Source organism: Mirounga leonina, unplaced genomic scaffold (genome assembly GCF_011800145.1).
Source record: "Mirounga leonina isolate KUSES-001 unplaced genomic scaffold, KU_Mleo_1.0 Mir_127, whole genome shotgun sequence".
NCBI classification, from domain to species: domain Eukaryota; kingdom Metazoa; phylum Chordata; class Mammalia; order Carnivora; family Phocidae; genus Mirounga; species Mirounga leonina.
In genome coordinates, this window is record NW_023270316.1 from 67,948,849 (window position 1) to 67,967,575 (window position 18,727).

General features: G+C 39.3%; 1 long non-coding RNA gene across 1 annotated transcript in view; it reads left to right on the forward strand.

The window, feature by feature from the left end:
* Nucleotides 1–2,250: 2,250 nt before the first annotated feature.
* LOC118009518 overlaps nt 2,251–18,727 on the forward strand; it is a 78,487-nt gene continuing 62,010 nt past the window's right edge. Inside the window, exon 1 of the long non-coding RNA XR_004678956.1 lies at nt 2,251–2,292. This is a non-coding gene — a long non-coding RNA (uncharacterized LOC118009518). The remainder of the gene's footprint in view (nt 2,293–18,727) is intronic.

Below are 18,727 nucleotides of genomic sequence, written 5' to 3' on the forward strand. Positions count from 1 at the left end.
TCAAGTGCCTTAGCATGCATTCAAAAAGTGCTGTAAGTGGCCCTGCCTTTGCCATGGGAGCTCTAGAAAGCTGCTGGGTTGTTATGGTCAATTCCTTCCTACAGTTTCAGCCTCATTTCCTAATCTCTGCAGGTATCCATCATCCACAGGGCTAAGAGAAGCCCAGGCCTGTTAACCAGATGAGCGAGAGCTTATGATGGTATTTAGACAGAAGAGGGCGTGGGGATGGGGCTGGGCAAGGATACAAAGAGAAATCCAGGGGAGTTGAGAAATCTCTGAGGAGAATCAGGAGAGCTAAGTGCTCTCATTTGCCACATGAGGCTCATCAAGAACTCATTCTCTTTAGCAATTGTTTTATAAAATGAGAACAGCAAGACTCACCTCACAGAATGGCTGGGAAAAAGAAAGCGAAGTAGTATATGTGAAAGTATCACACACGGGATCTTATATTTAATATTCTGTCAGCGAATGTCATTTTTTCCTGAAGAAGATACGGTCCCTAATTTCCTGAAGGAGAAGACTGTCCCCACCTGCTGAGTTGTAAGAACAGCAACACCAGCAGTACTTACGGGGGCTTTCAGGCAGTACACTGCAGCCTATTGAAATAGGTGCCAGCACCAGCCTCATTTTACAAATGAGCCCACAGGGAGTTGTTCCTCTAGGCATCCGTCAAATTGTCTACACTAGTGGCAGAGATAGACATTAGCAGTAATCAGAAGAGCGTAGCGCTCACTGGTCAACCCAATGCCGACGCACTGCATTGTCAGCCCCCCTGGCTGCCAGTTCATTGTAGTCTTATTTGTTGTCTAAAGCTGCTTTTTTTGAAATTTAGTAAGTCATATGTTTAAAAGTCAGTGTATACTTGAAGTAAGACATGGCCCCATTAGCTTTCTCGAGGGCAGAAGTGTGTACACACTTCTATTTCCTCAAACCCTTCTAGGACATATTTTTTAGTTAGTAAGCTTCCAGTGTAAACAAATCGGGATTGTTTTTAAAAGGTAAATATATAAAACATGTAACAGTGCCTGTCAAACATGTTATCTACCATTATCATCATCGTATCACTATTATTCTCATCATCATAGTCAATTCTTTTCACCACAGGAGAGTTGCGGCATCAAGAGTGAGAAAAATGTAATTTCCAAGCTTCACATTTAATGATTCCACTCAGACTTGGCAGATTCCTATGGACTTACATGCCATTGGTCAAATATGCCAGGCACAAAGAAGTGTTCAATAAATGTCAGAAAGTATTGTTTTATAGGTGAACAAATTAAGATTTGAGGAAATTAAGTCCAAGGTTATATAGTTAGTATTTGGCAGTGCTACATTCATATACAATTCAATAAAGTTTGTTTGTTCCAGATCTTTTATTCACCCTGCCCACAAACAACCTGATGATCAATGAGTAAAATTTTAGTTAAATGAAAAATTCACATTTCTAACCTTCCCTACTTCTGTAGAACTTGATACTTGTTCCGGAAGAAATAGACCAGGATAGAACTTTGCACTAGAGGCTGCTAGGTAACTTGTATAAGTAACTTGGACGTAGAGAGATGTGGAAGACTTCCAAGCAGTGGGAAGAATTAATCAAGACAAACTTAATTACTCCAATTCAATGAGGATTTATCCAACATTCTAGAAAAGGACTTTTACTATATCTACAAAGTTTAGGATTCTCTTTATGCTAATATGTTTTTAGTAATTTTAATTCTATAGCTAACCCTCAGAAATATAAATTTATAATTTTTTCCCTACTTAACAAAATATATAAACTGAGATCTTAAAGCCTATAATACTGTGGCTCTGTATGAGCCACATCTTATTATTTCCATTTTAAAGACACCTTTGGTTTTGAATTTTAGAAAGTTTTATGAGATGCCAATGTAGTACTATATTTTACCTTGGTAGATTAAAAGTAATTTTAATTTATAAATTTACATTCATTCACAAAAATTTCTTAGGCTTAACTAGGCTGATCTCACTGAGCCTAATCATAAATGTCTTTGGAAAAATTATTAATATAGGGGAATATTCCACAGTTTATGTTAATTTTCAAAACATGTATTTTTATTGACTAATTGAGATGAATTACTGCCTAAGAATAATTCTTTGTATGTGAAAAATAACCTGCTTAAAATTTCTTTCTACAGAATTCTATAAATCTGAAGACTAAGCTTTAAAAAAAAAAATCGTCAGAGGAAAGGAATTTGTAGAAATAAAACTGGAAACATCCAGAATCTTGATGGTGTGCCAAACCAGATGTCAACTGGAGCTCGACCAAAACCTAAAGTAAGTAGCTTTATTACAGAATATTCTGGGTGGAGTGTCATGTCCCATTCACGCAATAAAGTCAACACCACATTTGCACATTCTCTATTACTTTTTTGTTTTAAACTTAGCACTAAGGTTGACCTGCTTTTCATTTTAACATGATTTGTAATAAATATATATTATATAATTAATATTTATAAAATTGAGGGAAAAATGCAGGCAGTGATTTTGCTAAGGCAAAATGGTTAGTTCATTGTCAAACGTAGAACCATAGCAGAGGATTATTTGCACTTCAATTAATTCCTTCATTATTAGTGAAAATTCTTGCTGCAATTGAAAATCTCCTTGAACTATTATTACGAAAGTCTTCCCTTTTGGGATGGTCCATATCCCACCATGGTTCCAGAAATGAAGTATTACATTGGGGGACACATCTGTGAAACATCAGCTACAAACATTAACTGCACTTTAAATAATTGCCTTTGTGCTACAAAGCTAAATAATACCCAGCGATTTGTTGTTGTTGTATTTTTTGGTGTATTTTTAATGAGGAAAAATTGACCAGCCTTTCTTATAGATATTTTACAATTTTTGTATCTTTTTCCCAAATCTCTGTAATTTTTTCCACTTTTTAAATTGAATCTAAAAGTACATCTTCATAAATTCTGACCAGTGTTGGATATAGAAGGATGTCAATAATAACTTGCAAGATTTTGTACAGTTGCATATGGTTCTTGATTTTACGATGCCTTGGCTGCTTTACAATGTTAAAAAAACAATAATAATTGTGCCAATGAATATGAAGGGCAAACATTATGTGTCTTCCTGACAAAAAACAACAGAAACTTCCTAAATTACCTCAAGGGATAATTTAAGAGATTTCTTATATAGGGATGGTCAGGGTTAAGGGAAGCCAACTCTAAGATGGTTGCCCAGCAAGATTTTTGTCCTTCAAGGGGGAATGCAGCCACAACCAAACTACAGTATGACAGAAAAAAGGCGCAGGGAGTAAAGACCCATCTCTCTCCCTCCCAACTTCTAACCTCCTCTGGGACCTCCCGTTGGTTGACCTCATCAGGAAATCCGGAGGGAGGTATATTCAATTTAGCAATTGTGCTCCACAAGGCAAGATGGTAAAAAGCAGAGAATAGTTTTAGAGGGTCAAATAAAAAGTATTTAGCATACATTAAAATAAAAATAGCATGGCAGCTACCATTATTAAATATGCAGTATGTTCTAGGCATGGTGCTAAGCTCTTCAAACACATTACCTATTTAATTCATACAAGGACTCTACAACATAGACATTAGTACCTCCTTTTTTTAAAGATTATTTATTTTAGAAAGAGAGAGAGAGCGCGCGTGCGCGCACACACACGGACACACACACACACTGAGAGGTGGGGAGTATGGAAGGGGAGAGGGAGAGAGAAACCCAAGCAGACTCCATGCTGAGCATGAAGCCTGATGCATGGCTCTATCTCATGACCCCAAGATCAAACCTGAGCCAAAACCAAGAGCTGGACGCTCAAACCAACTACACCACCCATGCACTCCTTCATTTTTAAGAAACCTGACCTTCACAACAACATCATAAAGTTAGTGGGATAGGTATTAATGTTTTCCTGATTTTACAGATGAGAAAACCAAGGCCTATTAAAGATAAGTCACTTGCCCGAAGTGGCAAAATTAGTACTTGAGTGTGAGCCTTCATACTTTTTCTCACTTTGCCATGTCAACATACATGGCTTTGGGGAAGTTTTATAATGCCTTTAAGAGAAAAGATGAATATTACTAAGTGAAAGAAGCCAATCTGAAAAGGCTAGATACTGTATGATTCCGAAAACTATATGACCTTCTGGAAAAGACAGAACTATGGAGACAGTAAAAAGATCAGTGGTTGCAGGGGTTAGTGGGGAGGGAAGGATGAATAGGTGGAGCACAGAGGATTTTTAGGTCAGTGAAACTATTATGTATGATACTACAGGGGTAGATACCTGTCATTAGATATTTGTCAGAATCCACAAAATTTACACTACGAGTGAAACTTAAAGTAAGCTAGGGACTTTGGGTGATAACAATGTGTCAGTGTTGGTTCAACTGGAACAAATGTAACACTCTGGTCAGAGATGTTGGCAGTGGGGGAGGCTGTGCATGTGTGGGGGCAGGGATATATGGAAATCTCTGTACCCTCCTGTCAGTTTTCCTGTGAGCCTAAAACTGCTCTAAAAAGTAAGGTTTATTTTCTAACTAAAAAGGAAAAGAAAAATAGAGTACATCTTAATTATATTTACTGTGATCCAGATTTTGTTTCTTTTTTGGTGAAGAATGACTTTTATGTAAGGCTTTCTCCTCAGAACCTTCCTCAGCCCAAGAAGGAAACATTCATTACAAATCGATTGATTTTTTTAAGATTAACAATGAAAGTTAAAAAGGGGAAAGCCATTATTTTTAGTGTGATGCTATATTCCATTGCCTATTGCCTTTTAAGGGAATGTAATTTATTAAAGAGGCACTTGGGACCTTTTTTAGCTGATTTTCTAAGTTTCTTCATCCTCGTTACTTTGTTTTTACAATAAGCTCTTAATTATCCTGGGACAGGTAATTTATTTCCAAATTAGCTCATTCAGGATAGGGTAACTTTATGAATTATTAGGTAAGAAGTTAAGGAGTATTTTATTTTTTGGCCCATTCAGAACAAGATTATAATCTGAGTCCTCAGTCAATTCTCACTGACACAGAGTGTGGAGAGGAGGACTGTATAGCCTCAGATGTTAATACAGAGATCTTTATATCCTCTGAAAATCTTTCTCTGTTATCTGTTTTCACTACCAATATGTCTATGAGCATTCCTTCTAAGATGTTTACTTATAAACGGAGCATGCAAGCAGGGGTCAGCTCGGCAGAAGAACTGCTTTTGCTGTTACATCTGAATCTTTAGGTGATGGACAGTGTATTCTAGAAACTTCCCTTGCTGTTTCCTATTCTAGGGAATACTTTCTAAAACACAGCTTACTTCTGTTTCCTCTGAATCTGTCATGAAGTCAGAGGCTTCATAAGATAGAAAGTTCACCAATGCCTAATCTCTTCAAAGAGAGGAGACAAATCCTTCCACACAGGTTTGTGGCAGCCTAATGTACATTTATTCATCTGACTTATTATCATTTTCTTATTTTCTTAGGCTAGCCTGCCAAACCCAATTTCAGCCATAGCATACTGGATGTATAAAGTTCACTGTCCTGTGGAACATGTCTGAGGTACTGGTGCTGAGGTTTGATTGTGATCTTGGCTGCCAAATACTGAGGGCAAGACCTCTCCCAGTGATGGCAGGTTTCCCCCAGGGCTAGTGCTATTCAAAGGGTAGAGGATGAAGGTGTTTAACCCTTGATTGCTTGTCAGAACTCCTATATACTTTTAGAGGTGGACCAAAGTTGGGAATATGGGCTTACACCTTGGTGGGACAATTCATGTCTGTTCCTCACAGGTATTACTTGCCTAGGGGTAAAGTGAAGTATAAAAGCTGCTGATGGTAGCTGCAGTGTAAGTGAGACACAAGAACGGTTCAGGACTTAAACTGGACATAGACATTCTTCCAAAGAACCAAATAGCTCAGTCCGAAGCCAGATCAGAGCTGCACATACAGATGCTATGCCCTGCACAAGGCCCACCTTTTCTAATTAGCAGAAAGATACCTTCTGACACTAAACTATGAGTCCTTGAGACAGTGAATGCCAACCAAAGAGCATGTTTTTGTCCTAATTTTTATTTAAAAAGTCCCTTGGGCTAGCACAGGGTACTGCTTGGCTAAGGGGATGGTCCAGGCTGGGTTGACAGAAACAATAAAAGTCCAGGGGCCAAGCCATAAATTCAGACAGCCAGGTTGCCAAGGCTAAGGGTATTTAAGAGAAAGCCAAGGCCAAACAGTTACCAGTTGAAAATCTGGGCCTGTTCTGGCTCTGTTCTCAACTTCAGAGAGCAAATTAGGCACATTTCTGAAGCCAGTGACTCATGAACAGATTTTGATTTATGTTTACTTCCCAGACATGTGAGTGGGTGGAAGGGGCAGGACATTGATGTGGGAGATATATTCTGGACAGGGAAGAAATCAGTGGGGGGTGGACTGGCCAGCTCCATAGGATCTGTTCTTTGTAACCTGTATCTGCATCCCATTTTCCTCCTGAACCCAGACCCTTATGCCTGCCTGGCTGTCTTGGCATCTCTAATGCACCCCAAACTTAGTGTACTAGCCATTTTCTCCTGTGTTAGTGAAAGGCAGTTTCAGTCAGCTCATCATTCAGGCCAGGAACCTACACGTCACGCCAGAAACCTACACGTCACCCTAGTATCGTTCTTCTCTCTTAAACTCACAGTCACTGTCACCTAGTGACATTTGAGTCTACATGTCTAATGATGTGTTAATTCATCCCCTTTGGGTCCCCAATGCCACTGCTCTGAGTCAGGTATTTCTCACCTGAAATGCAGCCTATTAGCTGGTCTTTGGTGTTAAATACACCTCATCCATTATCCAAGATGCAAACAGAGTGATCTTTTATGAAATTAAATCTCATTATGTCTCTGTTCTATGGAAAATCCTTCAATGTCTTCACATTTTCTTTGGTAGAAAATCAAATTTCTGGGCATGTTGGACAAAGCTGCTCACAGTTTATCCATGCCAACTTTTGCAGTCTCTCGTCTCTTGTCTCCTCCGCCTCTCGCCTAGTGTTCTATCCACATCAAACTGCTTTGGGATCCATCTCACACTCCTTGTGTTTGCATCAATTGTTCCTTTAACCTGGAATTCCCTGTCATCTTCACACTGATTCTCTTGACTAGGTTCTCAAGACTCAGTCTACAGGAAGGGCCCTGTTTTTCTAGCATTTATCACATTATTATCTGTATATGTTTTTGTCTTCCCTTTCCTTGGACTTGAAGCAATTTGAAGTCCAGATTGTCACTTATCTCAGTAACAAGTTCTTAGCATAGTAACTGAACATAGTGGGCACTCATAAAATGTTTCAGACTGTAGTGTGTTCTAGCTATTCTTGCTTGGAGAGTCTCCTTTCTGCTCAGGGTTAGTGGCAGGAATTGCTACTCAGACACATTCAGGCTAATGTTCTGGCAGGGTTTTAATAATGAAAAGGAAGGGGGCCCCTGGGTGGCTCAGTCATTAAGCATCTGCCTTCGGCTCAGGTCATGGTCCCAGGGTTCTGGGATTGAGCCCCACATTGAGCCCCACATCGGGCTCCCTGCTCAGTGGGAAGCCAGCTTCTCCCTCTCCCATTCCCCTGCTTGTGTTGCCTCTCTCACTGTCTCTCTCTGTCTCTGCCAAATAAATAAATAAAATCTTAAAAAAAAAATTTTAAAAAATTATAATAATGAAAAGGAAGATGGATACACATTCACACCATAAAAAGTTAATGGGTTCTAGGATGACAAGAATTGAAGTGTTGTAAGGGGCAAAGACTTTCTATCTAGGAGAAATTCCTAGAATCTTAACCACCTGGGTCAGAGTTCTGGTTACCTCTCTTTTCTTTTCTTTTTTCTGAGAGCACCAGAATTTGGGCAGCATGTTGCTCTTTCCATTGTTACCTTCTTTGCTTTCAACTATTATTTCTTTTATTCCTTGACTAATGAGAAATGAGTAGAAGTACGACTCTTCCCTCCACAGTTTTTCTAAGGGTTTTTACTGGAAATTACAAGAAAGAGATCATGAGCAAAGGGGCTCAAAATAATATCCTCCTATCAGTACTTTTTTATTTTTCCCAAGTGAGTGTTGGAGGGAGAGAAGACACAGATAAGTGGTGGGTCTCAAGTAATGTTTATCTACTCTTTGAAGGCCGCCTTATGTTCAGTGAGTTTCCTGGGAGCTAAGGAAGAGTTAAAAAATAACTGGGGGCTAGGAGTTGGGATGGAACAGGGCTAGAGATTGGGCACATGATCCTGCATCTTGGCTGGAAGAAACGTAGCGATGGAAATGGGGGAGAGGAGAAGCCTTGAGTGGTGATGCTGAGGGTAGGTATCCTGCCTCTTGTTACTTCTCCCTTGCTGTTATTTCCAGCATAACTACCACATGGATTCCTGCTTGGGATCCACAGTGGAGAAGTTTAGAGGATTTTTGTGTTGTCAAAGGGATAAGAAGAATTTGTGAAACATCTCATAGCAGCAACTGTCAGGGAAGCAGAGTTGCTTTGGCCACCAGGCTGACGTAGTAATTCCCAGGGATTATCTGTATGTAAACAGTGGTCCAGTGCATGTGAAATAGAGATGACACATTATTGTTTTTTTAAAAATTAATATCCTAGAGCATAAAACACTGTTCTTTATATTGTGTTCCATGATTAAGTCATGACTAACTATTCTAGAATGTTTAAGTCCTTCCTTTTGTCGCCTGCAGATTTAGAGAATATTTTCCAGAGCTAATACACACAGAACCATGACTGTAAAACGACATCTGTTTCAGGCACACAGCCGAGTTGTACGGTTGAAAATATGCAGCCACAAGCCACATGTGGCCACTGCATTCTTGAGGCCCTGACTAGATGTATCTGCCCATGAAATCACTGCAGCTACCAAACAAACATGTTTTTTCTCTGAATTATTAAGAAGTATTTTGAACATGGTGTATCTGAAAAAGTCAAAGCTTTCATTTTGGTTTGTTTTATAGCCTTTATTGATTACACACATTTCCTCTATGGCTTGAACGGATAATAGCATCAACTGTTACAATAAATTCTCTACTCCTCGGACCTGTGTAGCATGTATGCATGTGCCGAAATTATGTACCAGATGGTAACTGAAAATGATTTGATATCTATGGTGAGATAGTATTTAGAGGAATACATTTTCACATAAAACAGGGTCGACATTTCACGGTGATTTTTAAAGCAAATTGAACAAGTCAGTCAGCAAGTTTACTGAGTGCCTACTCTGTGTAGAGCTTTGTAAGGATTGCTGTTATTATGTTGAGTTGCCTGAATGTGGGGCTTAGGCGTGTTGCTGATACACCATCTCCTACAAGAAGTTTGGAGAAATAATGATTTCCTAAATTTTCAAAGTTTCTCCACTGTTGATTTTCTGTGTTATGAACTTGGAACCCAGGAATTAAGAACATTTTAGCCATCAAGGATCATGTTTTCTGTGGCTTTCTGAGTTAGGCATATGTGGTAATATTAAGGGACCTGTGGAAAACAGAATTACTGGGATGGCCCAACTCATAGGCAGGATCCGATTAGGTGCTATAAATGGATTTGATCCATAAACAACAGAGTAGGGTCCTAAAGACTTTAAATATCCAGTAAAGTCTTTATCAAGATGTACAGAGTGTGGAAGTGACTGAATTTCTGGTCATAATTGTCATTGTTCTGAAATACATTTTCTTTAGACATTACACTAGAGTTCCTGGAGAGTGAGTGGCAGGGTTGAGTTACTGAACTGGGCCAATGACGCCTAATTTACATAGTCTATCTTCCCTGTCCTCCTCAAAGACGTATAACCAAAAATGAAATATTCTTTCCCACAGTTAAGACCATGGGACCATAAACTGGTGTCCCACCCCACCTCTTAACTCCATGAAGTAGAAATGAAGTTTCCACAAAGCTTCCTACTTTTACATCATTTTACTGGAGGAAATCCAAGAGGCAGTTCCACTACCAAGAGAGTGCAATGAATTTGCTACCCCAAAATAAAAGAGCTTGAAAGACTTGACATGACTTTTTTGAGCTGCTAAAATGTTAATATCTTGGCAATTTAAGAAGTAGCCACATGTAGGCAGCTTTCCAATCCTTTGTTTTGAAATTAGATTTCTGTCCTTACTGCCGAGGAAGACAAGCAGTGAGTGGGCTGCTAATCACCATGAGCAGAGAGGCAATTTGATTGAATAAATTCACACCAATGTGTAAATTACTGAAAGCCCTTTAACACTCTCAGGAATATTTGCATTTTTAAAAGATTCTCGCTTAACCCAAATAGATCTATTGGGGGGTTAGGTAATTTTGACAATGTAGCACAGTAAAATAAAAACAAATCAGGCCATGCACCAAGGAAACTGTTTCAGAGGCAGGGGGACAGAAGGCAGAAGACCAGCTCCCTAAATATTTTCTATTTTCCCACAAGCGCCTTTTCACTGCTTCTCTAAAAGGTTCAGGTATTTTTTAATGGGTCCCAGGTGGAACTTGAGGCCAGAGGAAGAAAGCATGGCCAGGAGGGGGCAGTAGGTGGAGAGGGCATGGAGACAGGGTAGGTGGTTCTTTATATATTCAGGTCATTGTAAGTCAAATTTGAATACATCAGGGATTAACAATGGTTTGTTGTAAATGTGTCTGTGCATGGACTGATTTGTCCGTAAAAATATCAGAAGTGTAAAAATAATGGCAAACCACGATGGAGAGAATAAGTTTTGCTGTTTATGTCAGGCACTTGGAAAATATTCAGCCCCATTGCTCCCTTGGGCTGGATTGATACTGCCTATGAACTTCCTTCAAGAAAAATACAACCGGTTTCACCATCCATTTTTATTAACTCCACACTCTCAGAGGAACCTTTATGCACTCCCTTGAGTAGCAAGACTAAATTTGTTTCACTCCATGTAACACTGTCTTACTGGATGTAATTTTCTGGGAAGTCAGTTCTGCTTTCCAAGACCAGCAGGAATATCTGTGAATATTCTGCCCTTGCTCTGCTTACTTTATTTTGTCTCCAGACATTACTTCAGGGATAAGAAAAACATTTTTTTTTCTTTCTAATGGAATAACTTCAGGGCCAGCATACTTGTTATGAGTGGCAGTGTGTACTTATACCTATTTCTACCTCTATCCTACTAAGATAGAGGTAATCAGAAAGAATTGTTAGCTCAAGGAGATGTTAGTGCCTGTGAAGAAAGAAAACAGATCAGGAGATTGGACTGGATTGTGGGTAGGGTGGGGGTGGGCGTGCTCAGATAAAGACCTAGGATGCAAAGTTAAAAGCTCTAGGTCAGTGCTGCCTATAGAAGTATACTGTGAGCCACATGAGTAATTTTAAATTTTCTAGCAGCCATTTAAACAAAAAAAAGTAAAGGAACAGGTAAAAGTAATTAATTTTAATAATATTTTATTGAAACCAGTATATCTAAAACATTACCATTTTAAAATGTAATCAATACGCAAAAATTATCCAGAAGATACGACTTTCTTTTTGGGGTTCTAAGGTCTCAAAATCTACTGTGTATTTATGCTTAAAGCATCTCTCCATTCAGATTAGCCACGTTCCAGGTGCTCAATCGCCACATGTGGTCAGAGCAGTACTGGGTGATAAGCCAGGAGGAGATAATGATAATCAAAACCATTTATTTATTTATTTATTTATTTATAAGTAAATTATCGTAAATGAATAAATTATCTTATAGAACTAAGTCAGAGAAAGCAATAAGAAAACAATGAGTTAAGGGGCGCCTGGGTGGCTCAGTCGTTAAGCGTCTGCCTTCAGCTCAGGTCATGATCTCAGGGTCCTGGGATCGAGCCCCACATCGGGCTCCCTGCTCGGCAGGAAACCTGCTTCTCCCTCTCTCACTCCCCCTGCTTGTGTTCCCTCTCTCGCTGTGCCTCTCTCTGTCAAATAAATAAATAAAATCTTTAAAAAAAAAAAAAAGAAAACAATGAGTTAAGAGATTTGCCTAACTTTGGACAGTTATTCCCGAGAAAGAGAGAGATTAAGGGAAGATTTATGGGACTAGGGTACAATTTACTGAGTTAGGCTTCAGGAAGTTGTAAGGGGATTAGTCGCTACTTTGAATTAAAGGATGAACTTGGAGTTCATTCACAGATGATCTTGGTTTTCTTAAGGTAAGTAAGGAAAACAACTCTGCCCCTAGAGCAAGAGTAGAAGAAAAGGTGAATTCCAAAGACGATGACTCTGAAAACTCCATGAATGTAGATATCTAACTGGCAAAGAGACATCCTGAATCTAATATGCATAATTACAGCCCTGAGTTTAAGTGAGCCCCCAAATCTCCTTTCTGCAATAAACTAATTTTTATCCATATGAAGTGCTTTTTTAATCAGGAAACTCATATACATACATGGGTTATTGTTATTGGCTAAAGAAAGGGCTGTTCTGTGGAGATGAGCTACCAGGGAAAATTTTATCATCCCAGACATCATTAAATGTCAGAAACTTGCCCCCACCCCCAGGTGTGTAACAGAGAGTTAGTGGAGGTGAGGGAGGGCTGTCTTTCTGATGGGGGCAATCTTAGATTTGTTTTATCAAAACATTTATTACCCATCTTTAGAGCCTTCAGATTATTACTCTCATTATATATTTAGTGTGAGGGCATGTACTGCTCAATAATTAGGTTTTTTTCTCCCTCAATGTGGGCTTTTGGTGGCTTCATAAAAGTGATAAATGGCTCTTCTCGGACACACAAAATAGAGATTGGCAGGCAATTTAAAGTTAAGATTTCCCAGTAGAACCATCACTACCAGTAAGATCACATACTGACCCGCCTATACTCTGAGAAATGTTAAAATAAGGCCAAGATTTTTATGGCCCCCACTTTCTACGACCCAAAAGGTTTTTCTACCCTTCATTTCTCCTGTGCCTGCAGTAGCTGCATTCTCCCAGTTATGTCCCCTTGGAGTAACCAGATATATATGGAATCAGTCATATGAAGGAGCTCTAGGTTTTGCTGAGACGCTTGTGTATTTGAGCAAAGTTACTTGGAAAATGGCTTCGGAAGACACAAAAACAGTTTTACATCAGGTGACAACCAGAAATCAGTGCAGTCAGAACCTTTTATAAAGAACCTGTTCTGCAATACTCCCTGTAATTGAAATAATGACACTTAAGAAAGGATAGGGTTTTCTCACACAGGATTCCATTTGAGTTTCACAATGACCTTGTCAGGGCATTTAAAAGAGCCCACTTTTTTGATACAGGATCTGAAGCTCAGACCATTTGAATGATTTAGCCAAGGTCACACAGCCCATATTTAACAGGATGAGCACTTTCGTGCTCACCTCTCTACCAGATTCCCTTCACTTTTACATCTTTGTAAGTTGTGTTTTCCAGGCCATGCAACCTGGAAGCAAGAATTGTAACTACACATTCATTTTAAGGCTCTGCTTCCATTTATTAGAACTCCAACTCTACAGTTTCTGCCAACCAGTGCCAGGAGTTCAGGGTCTTTTTTCCTCGAGGAATCTCAGGGAGGAGGGGGAGGGTGGAATGTGGAGGAGGAGTTTGGGACTTGGATTTTTTGGTTACATGGTGGTGGGCACTGTTTTTATTATTTTGTGATCCAGTCTGGAATCCATGATGTAATTTATCACTGCCTCTATGATGAAGCACCTGAAACACTCCAGAGATACTGAGGCTGCCCAAGTGTTTTGTTCTGTCATTTGTCTGGTCTAGCTCCTGGCTATTCCTAGGTGCAGCCCAGAGCTTCAGCTGCAAAGTCACCCCTGAGTGGGGAAGTGCCCTTTGCCCCACTCCCGCCCCACCCCCAGCTTCCATTGTTACAAATGCTGTTCAACACTGCCCTCAACAGAGTCTTTATGGAAACTGCTCTTTTCACTGTCACTCTCTTTTTATTGTATTTCTCCCAGAGAGGTCCACAGAAACTGAGCCAGAGAAATGTCCAGGTAGCAAGCTCCATGCTGTTCCCCAGTTGTTGCATTCTCCAGCAGTGCCCCACTGAATTTAAACACAACTGGCCTGCCTTTGGATGAGTTATTTCCCTGAAAATCTTTAGATCTCTCCCGCCAACAGATTCTGCTGGTCTCCCCTGCCCTTCCTTCCCTCTGGCCAGACACGTCCATAGTTTAGGTTATCAAGCTGAGATCTCTACGTTCACAGCTGCTGAAACAATTTTCCCTAAAAACTCCATTTTCCCATTTAACCTTTTGTGAACGTGTATTGATTCAAAGCCAGATTTTTCTGCCTGCGTGTCAAGACCTTTTACCAACTGTTCATTTTATATTATTATTTTTCATGCCTGTCTGTCCATAGGATGTCAGAATTTGTTTGTAATGGGCATTTTCCATATACATCAATGGGTTAATTGAGTAAATGACAAGCTATGGTTGACCAATTAGGGACTGAGTTTTCTTTCTTGGGTATATTTCTAGATATTTTTATTAGTGCTTAAAATATTTATCAAACTACATAGCTATTATCATCAGTCTTTTCCATCTTCGCTTCCTCATGAATCCAGCTGAATAAAATTGTTGTCAGTGGATTAGTAGGATCTTCCTTATTAATGAGGGAAACCACATTAAATAGTGCAGCATTGTGCTGGTTATTAAACAAACCAGACCTCAAGTTAAACAACCTGCTCAGGAGTTTATAATCTGAGGGAGTTTATAGTAATTTAGATCTATTCTGTAAAAGGACATCCAGATACTTATATAATCACATAATGTCTTAGCACCAAAAAACAAAAAACAACAACAAGCATCTAAACTGTGTGAGCATTAGTGCAAGCAGTTTTATGTAGTCTCAAATTTAAGAATGAGTCATGAGAATTGCATATCCAGAGAGGATATGGCCAGGTTAAAAAATAAAACAGCACTCACTTCCTTTTTGGAGAGACTTCAAGAAGGAAATGAGATTTCCAACACTCTTTTGCTACGAGGAGGAAGAAGTTGAGGTTTGTGGAGACCAGTGAATCCCCTAACTCTTCTCCAGATTTGAGACCAATTGAGAAATACATACAGGTGTCAGAAAGAGATCAAAATAAAATCTTTACTGCTGATAAAGCTAGATTGTAGACAATGCCTTGGTCCCAAATGGCCTACCTATTTCCCCTTACTTTTATCCTAAATAGAATTTACTAGTCCTAGGAAGATTAGCAGGATATTTCCAGACCTCTCTGTGGAAGGATTAGCAGACAGTTCTCAAAGGAAAGGTACAAGAAGATTGGACTGTGTTTGTCTAGTGACCCTTTCTCCTATTTTACCAATCACATTGGTAAAATTCCTAATCAGGAATTAGCAAACTTTCTGTAAAGGGCAGGATAGTAAATATTTTAGGCTTTGAGGCCATATGGTTTTTGTTTGAACTATTCAACTCTGCTGTTGTTGCATGAGAGCAACACTATGTAAACATATATAAGTAAATTAGAATGGCTGTTGTATTAGTTTTCTATGACTGCTCTAACAAAGTACCACAGAATGGGGGGCTTAAATAATGGAAATGTGTTGTTTCACAGTTCTGGAGGCTAGAAGTCTGAGCCCAAGGTGTGGGCAGGGTTGGTTCCTTCCATGGGCTGTGAGGGAGAACGTACTCCGTGCCTCGCTCCTGGTTTCTGGTGGTTTGCTTGCAATCCTAGCATTCCGTAGTTTGTAGAAGCATCACCCTGCCTTCATCTTCACCTGACATTCTCCCTGTTGTATATAACTCTGTCCAAATTTCCCCTTTTTGTAAGTACACCAATAATCTTGGACCATCGGGCCCACTCTACTCCAATATAACCTGTATTAACCAGTTACATGTGCAATGACCCTTTTGCATATTAAGGTCACATTTTGGGAAGTTAAACATATGAATTTGGGGGAGATACAATTCAACTCATAAGGCAGACATGAAATATTAAATTTCATGTAAATGTCATGTGTCATAAAATATTCTTGTCATTTTTTCCCAACCTTGTGAAACATGTAAATGTGTGTAGGCTGCACAAAAATAGGCCCTGGGCTGTAGATTACCGTAGATTACTGTAGATTACCAGCCTCTGAAGCAAGTCCCTTCTCCTCCAGAGGGGAGGACTAAGTCAGGGAGGGAATGAGGGACCACAAGTATTCCTCCCCGCCTAACCTCTCCAGGGGCATGAGTGAGAGTATGAGGGTAGTTACATAGCCCAAAGGACCCTGGCTAGTCGAGGGGCAGATTATATTCCAGGCAGACAAGGGAGACATTAGGAAGGATGGTAGAATAGGAAAAACAAAGGGGAAAAAAACCCAGGAAGATAAAAGAAATTAGAAAACCTAGGGAAGGATTTGTAAGTACAACATACAGTCTTTATTTTATTTTATTTTTTTAAAAGATTTTATTTATTTATTTGACAGAGAGAGAGAGACAGTGAGAGAGGGAACACAAGCAGAGGGAGTGGGAGAGGGAGAAGCAGGCTTCAGAGGAGCAGGGAGCCCCATGCAGGGCGCCATCCCAGGACCCTGGTATCATGACCTGAGCCGAAGGAAGACGCTTAACGACTGAGCCACCCATGCACCCTACAGTCTTTATTTTAGAGCATTTAAAAAACACAGTAGGTCCTATAAGGAATTAATCAACTTGTAAATCCACAAGTAGGAAACCTGGAGAGAAAGGTCATGCAAAAGTCTAGATTGAGGTTACAAGAACTTGACTAAAGCAATAGTTGCAGAATGATAACAAGTATTAAATAAAAACATCTTTTTTCTAGGGACTCTATCTCTTCTCTAAGACTCAGTGATGAAAGCTCTTTGTTATATATTCTTACACCACTTATTACACCGCGTCTTGGGAGAAAGGCAAGACTTTGATTTTCATGATAAAACTTTACTCACCTAATGGGGGTTTTGTGCACATAGATATCTTTTTAGTCAGCAACCTGCTTTAGCTACTTAATTTCCTTAATTGATCTTAGTCTTTAGTTTCTAGTGGTTTTCTGTGTGACTTTTATTATGAGCTTTTATGAGTCAACAGATGATTATGAGGAGTGGTCTTAAGGGACATGCTACTCTCATCTGCTCTTCACCTACAATACTTTGTAAAATCTGCTCATATATCAGGCTACATGACCAAGAACAGATCATGTGTACTTCATTATTTTAATCTTCCAACTAGAACTGCCTTTGCAGATTTACAATTTAACAAGGGCCTCTGAGCTTTAATTAAGGGTCAGCTTTTTTTCTATAATGCCATGAAAGGGATATTTCTGCATCTCTTATTAAGCTTCTGTTAAAGATTCTCCATTATATTATTTAGTGCTAGTGTATGAAGAGCTAGGTAATAAATTATTTCTAGACTTTAGTGCTAGATATAAGATAATCTCTCGCTGATGAACCGTGTCCTTTAATTAAGATAATCATGCCCCAGAACTTCTCAATACCATTTTGCTTTGCCTTTTCAGAATTTCAGAGACAAATTGTACTTGATTCCAGCAGAGAGACTCGACCTAGGATTTTCAGTTCAACTCTCTCCCAAACTTTATGATTTGGATCTTTTTATTTTTAACTTGCTTTAGTGGTTTTATTACATAGTGCATTTTATGGCAAAAAGACACAAACTTTTTGAATATAAGTAGGATAAAAATAATAAATGATTGGCTCTCATCACTTTGTCCAAGGGGATTTTGTGACCTTAATTACCTTCTCATGCTACCTCAGGTTATAGTGATTTTTTTCCTCCCACAGATTCTTTAATGACTTCTCTCCTGACATGCTATATTTATTAAAGAAACAAATACATCCTGGGCTCCAGAAATACATGTTTTTTTTTTCTAAGAGAATATTATTTTAGATGGACGTCCAATGATTTCTCTTTAAAAAATTAAAATTAAATAAAAATCACTTTATTTGGTTGTGTTCATTAGGATTCTTTTGTTTGAAAATGGCAAAAGCTTCACTCTGACTCATTTAACTGCAAAAAGGTATCTATTGATTCAAATAATTTGGACAGCCAGAACTTATCTGTCTAGTTTTAGGTATGGCTAACTCCAGGAGCTCAAAAGAAGATTCTTTCACTCATCTCTCTGCTTTACTAAATTAGCTGTTGGTTCCATTACTGGGTGGACTCTCCCCACAATGTAGCAAAAACGACTAACAACATTTCTGGTTTACACTGTACTAGCAGCTGGAATTTCTAAAGAAAAAATACAGAAAGTCTGGTTTTCAACAGCTCCAACAAAAGGCCCAGGGCAAGAGCTTTTATTGGCCTGCCTTTGATCATATGACCATCCCTGGACTTAATCACTGTGGCTGAAGAAATCAGAGTACTTAACTGGCCAGACTCCTGGGATGTGCCCTCTTCTGGAACCAAGGAGATGGGATCAGCCCCACCCAAACCCCTTGGACTCAGAATGGGGAAGAGAGAGTTCCCAAAGACATTTGGGGCTGAACAAAACACAGGTTAACTACATCTGGCATTATGTTTGCATCCCTTGGCTGCCCAGCATCTATATATAATCTTCTTTCCCCCCTTATAAAATTCCCCAAATGGCCCTGGCTAGTATAATGCAAATATACCTATACAAAGAAAATTGCCTCTACCTCCAGTCTAAAGGGGGATAGCTCGCAGGCTCATCCAGTTACTGTTGGTTATCTGATATTGACCATTTTAGAGTGCCAAGCACAGGCAGAAAGGATGACTCTTAGTAAGGACTGAATCCCTTTTCCTCTCTGCTTCCAGAACTGCCAGATTAGGCTGCAGGCCATCCTTTTCTTTGAAGGCGGAAAGAAGTAGCCAACACCCTCCAAGATTCTGACACTTTTTTCCTGATCCCC